The sequence below is a fragment of the Rhipicephalus microplus genome, unplaced genomic scaffold, assembly GCF_043290135.1.
Source record: "Rhipicephalus microplus isolate Deutch F79 unplaced genomic scaffold, USDA_Rmic scaffold_623, whole genome shotgun sequence".
Lineage (NCBI taxonomy): Eukaryota > Metazoa > Arthropoda > Arachnida > Ixodida > Ixodidae > Rhipicephalus > Rhipicephalus microplus.
The window spans coordinates 1-5,000 of record NW_027465181.1 but is presented as its reverse complement, the minus strand read 5'-3'; positions in this window follow the sequence as shown (position 1 = coordinate 5,000).

The following is a 5,000-nucleotide window of genomic DNA, read 5'->3' as shown; positions in this document are numbered from 1 at the left end:
GAGAGAAACGCATGCGACTGCCGTGCTTTGCGGCATAGCACCGTGCGCAAAAACGGTGCGCATGCAAGAGGTGTCAGAGCAAGCGAACTTGTGCCACGAGCAACAGGTCACTAAAAGCCTATAGATGACGGTGTTGGAGGAAAAGAAAAATATCGAGAAAGCACTGCGGTGTGCCGTGCGTAGGGACGGGCGCGCGTGCCACATGCCGCCGAAATATGGGTGTCGGAGAAAACAGAGTGCCGCGCGTAACGAGGGGCGCGCGTGTTACAGAGAGATATGCCCAAACGCATGAAAGTGTACGCAGGTGTCCTAAGGCAGTTTTTTTTTTTTTTTTCCTCATTTTGATGTCGCCCCGGCTGACGCGGTTTTCGTTTTTCCGTGCCGCCCCGGCTGACGCAGTTTTTGCGCCGCCCCGGCTGACGCGGTTTTTGCGCCGCCCCGGCTGACGCGGTTTTCGCGCCGCCCCGGCTGACGCGGTTTTCGCGCCGCCCCGGCTGACGCGGTTCGGACTTTGCACTTTTTGGCTGTGCCTGGCTGGCGGCCCACTCACTCGATCGCCAGGTCTGTTTGCCCCGGTGGTTCCACCGCCAGGCTTAAGCGCGAACTTTTTTTGTTTGTTTTCTTTTGATTAAGCGCAAGCTTTTTTCTTTGTTTTCTTTTGATTAAGCGCGGGCTTTTTTCTTTGTTTTTTTTTTTTATTTCGCCCCGGCAGACGCGGTTTTTGCGCCGCCCCGGCTGACGCGGTTTTTGCCGCCCCGGCTGACGCAGTTCGGACTTAGCACTTTTCGGCTGTGCCTGGCTGGCGGCCCACTCACTCGATCGCCATGTCTGTTTGCCACAGTTTTCCCGGTGGTGCCGCACCCGGGCTCGCCCCGGCTGACGCAGTTTTCGCGCCGCCCCGGCTGACGCGGTTTCGTGCCGCCCCGGCAGACGCGGTTTTCGCGCCGCCCCGGCTGACGCGGTTTTTGCGTCGCCCCGGCTGACACGGTTCGGACTTTGCACTTTTCGGCTGTGCCTGGCTGGCGGCCCACTCACTCGATCGCCATGTCTGTTTGCCACAGTTTTCCCGGTGGTGCCGCACCCGGGCTCGCCCCGGCTGACGCAGTTTTCGCGCCGCCCCGGCTGACGCGGTTTCGTGCCGCCCCGGCAGACGCGGTTTTCGCGCCGCCCCGGCTGACGCGGTTTCGTGCCGCCCCGGCAGACGCAGTTCGGACTTAGCACTTTTCGGCTGTGCCTGGCTGGCGGCCCACTCACTCGATCGCCATGTCTGTTTGCCACAGTTTTCCCGGTGGTGCCGCACCCGGGCTCGCCCCGGCTGACGCAGTTTTCGCGCCGCCCCGGCTGACGCGGTTTCGTGCCGCCCCGGCAGACGCGGTTTTCGCGCCGCCCCGGCTGACGCGGTTTCGTGCCGCCCCGGCAGACGCAGTTCGGACTTAGCACTTTTCGGCTGTGCCTGGCTGGCGGCCCACTCACTCAATCGCCATGTCTGTTTGCCACAGTTTTCCCGGTGGTGCCGCACCCGGGCTCGCCCCGGCTGACGCAGTTTTCGCGCCGCCCCGGCTGACGCGGTTTCGTGCCGCCCCGGCAGACGCGGTTTTCGCGCCGCCCCGGCTGACGCGGTTTCGTGCCGCCCCGGCAGACGCAGTTCGGACTTAGCACTTTTCGGCTGTGCCTGGCTGGCGGCCCACTCACTCGATCGCCATGTCTGTTTGCCACAGTTTTCCCGGTGGTGCCGCACCCGGGCTCGCCCCGGCAGACGCGTTTTTTTTTTTCTTTCGCCCCGGCTGACGCAGTTTTCGCGCCGCCCCGGCTGACGCGGTTTCGTGCCGCCCCGGCAGACGCGGTTTTTTGCGCCGCCCCGGCTGACGCGGTTTTTGCCGCCCCGGCTGACGCAGTTCGGACTTAGCACTTTTCGGCTGTGCCTGGCTGGCGGCCCACTCACTCGATCGCCATGTCTGTTTGCCACAGTTTTCCCGGTGGTGCCGCACCCGGGCTCGCCCCGGCTGACGCAGTTTTCGCGCCGCCCCGGCTGACGCGGTTTCGTGCCGCCCCGGCAGACGCGGTTTTCGCGCCGCCCCGGCTGACGCGGTTTCGTGCCGCCCCGGCAGACGCAGTTCGGACTTAGCACTTTTCGGCTGTGCCTGGCTGGCGGCCCACTCACTCGATCGCCATGTCTGTTTGCCACAGTTTTCCCGGTGGTGCCGCACCCGGGCTCGCCCCGGCTGACGCAGTTTTCGCGCCGCCCCGGCTGACGCGGTTTCGTGCCGCCCCGGCAGACGCGGTTTTCGCGCCGCCCCGGCTGACGCGGTTTCGTGCCGCCCCGGCAGACGCAGTTCGGACTTAGCACTTTTCGGCTGTGCCTGGCTGGCGGCCCACTCACTCGATCGCCATGTCTGTTTGCCACAGTTTTCCCGGTGGTGCCGCACCCGGGCTCGCCCCGGCAGACGCGTTTTTTTTTTTCTTTCGCCCCGGCTGACGCAGTTTTCGCGCCGCCCCGGCTGACGCGGTTTCGTGCCGCCCCGGCAGACGCGGTTTTTTTGCACCGCCCCGGCTGACGCGGTTTTTGCCGCCCCGGCTGACGCAGTTCGGACTTGGCACTTTTTGGCTGAGCCTGGCTGGTGGCCCACTCACTCGATCGCCATGTCTGTTAGCCACAGTTTTCCCGGTGGTGCCGCACCCGGGCTCGCCCCGGCTGACGCAGTTTTCGCGCCGCCCCGGCAGACGCGGTTTTCGCGCCGCCCCGGCTGACGCGGTTTTTGCCGCCCCGGCTGACGCAGTTCGGACTTGGCACTTTTTGGGCTGAGCCTGGCTGGCGGCCCACTCACTCGATCGCCATGTCTGTTTGCCACAGTCTTCCCGGTGGTGCCGCACCCGGGCTCGCCCCGGCAGACGCGTTTTTTTTTTCTTTCGCCCCGGCAGACGTGGTTCCCCCCCCCCCCCCTTTTCGCTCGCCCCGGCTGACGAGGTTTTCGCGCCGCCCCGGCTGACGCAGTTTTCGCGCCGCCCCGGCTGACGCGGTTTCGTGCCGCCCCGGCTGACGCGGTTTTCGCGCCGCCCCGGCTGACGCGGTTTTTGCGTCGCCCCGGCTGACACGGTTCGGACTTTGCACTTTTCGGCTGTGCCTGGCTGGCGGCCCACTCACTCGATCGCCATGTCTGTTTGCCACAGTTTTCCCGGTGGTGCCGCACCCGGGCTCGCCCCGGCTGACGCAGTTTTCGCGCCGCCCCGGCTGACGCGGTTTCGTGCCGCCCCGGCAGACGCGGTTTTCGCGCCGCCCCGGCTGACGCGGTTTCGTGCCGCCCCGGCAGACGCAGTTCGGACTTAGCACTTTTCGGCTGTGCCTGGCTGGCGGCCCACTCACTCGATCGCCATGTCTGTTTGCCACAGTTTTCCCGGTGGTGCCGCACCCGGGCTCGCCCCGGCTGACGCAGTTTTCGCGCCGCCCCGGCTGACGCGGTTTCGTGCCGCCCCGGCAGACGCGGTTTTCGCGCCGCCGCCGGCTGACGCGGTTTCGTGCCGCCCCGGCAGACGCAGTTCGGACTTAGCACTTTTCGGCTGTGCCTGGCTGGCGGCCCACTCACTCGATCGCCATGTCTGTTTGCCACAGTTTTCCCGGTGGTGCCGCACCCGGGCTCGCCCCGGCAGACGCGTTTTTTTTTTTTTCTTTCGCCCCGGCTGACGCAGTTTTCGCGCCGCCCCGGCTGACGCGGTTTCGTGCCGCCCCGGCAGACGCGGTTTTTTGCGCCGCCCCGGCTGACGCGGTTTTTGCCGCCCCGGCTGACGCAGTTCGGACTTAGCACTTTTCGGCTGTGCCTGGCTGGCGGCCCACTCACTCGATCGCCATGTCTGTTTGCCACAGTTTTCCCGGTGGTGCCGCACCCGGGCTCGCCCCGGCTGACGCAGTTTTCGCGCCGCCCCGGCTGACGCGGTTTCGTGCCGCCCCGGCAGACGCGGTTTTCGCGCCGCCCCGGCTGACGCGGTTTCGTGCCGCCCCGGCAGACGCAGTTCGGACTTAGCACTTTTCGGCTGTGCCTGGCTGGCGGCCCACTCACTCGATCGCCATGTCTGTTTGCCACAGTTTTCCCGGTGGTGCCGCACCCGGGCTCGCCCCGGCTGACGCAGTTTTCGCGCCGCCCCGGCTGACGCGGTTTCGTGCCGCCCCGGCAGACGCGGTTTTTTTGCGCCGCCCCGGCTGACGCGGTTTTTGCCGCCCCGGCTGACGCAGTTCGGACTTGGCACTTTTTGGCTGAGCCTGGCTGGTGGCCCACTCACTCGATCGCCATGTCTGTTAGCCACAGTTTTCCCGGTGGTGCCGCACCCGGGCTCGCCCCGGCTGACGCAGTTTTCGCGCCGCCCCGGCAGACGCGGTTTTCGCGCCGCCCCGGCTGACGCGGTTTTTGCCGCCCCGGCTGACGCAGTTCGGACTTGGCACTTTTTGGGCTGAGCCTGGCTGGCGGCCCACTCACTCGATCGCCATGTCTGTTTGCCACAGTCTTCCCGGTGGTGCCGCACCCGGGCTCGCCCCGGCAGACGCGTTTTTTTTTTCTTTCGCCCCGGCAGACGTGGTTCCCCCCCCCCCCTTTTCGCTCGCCCCGGCTGACGAGGTTTTCGCGCCGCCCCGGCTGACGCAGTTTTCGCGCCGCCCCGGCTGACGCGGTTTCGTGCCGCCCCGGCTGACGCGGTTTTCGCGCCGCCCCGGCTGACGCGGTTTTTGCGTCGCCCCGGCTGACACGGTTCGGACTTTGCACTTTTCGGCTGTGCCTGGCTGGCGGCCCACTCACTCGATCGCCATGTCTGTTTGCCACAGTTTTCCCGGTGGTGCCGCACCCGGGCTTGCCCCGGCAGACGCGTTTTTTTTTTTTCTTTTCGCCCCGGCTGACGCAGTTTTCGCCCCGCCCCGGCTGACGCGGTTTCGTGCCGCCCCGGCAGACGCGGTTTTTTGCGCCGCCCCGGCTGACGCGGTTTTTGCCGCCCCGGCTGACGCAGTTCGGACTTTGCAC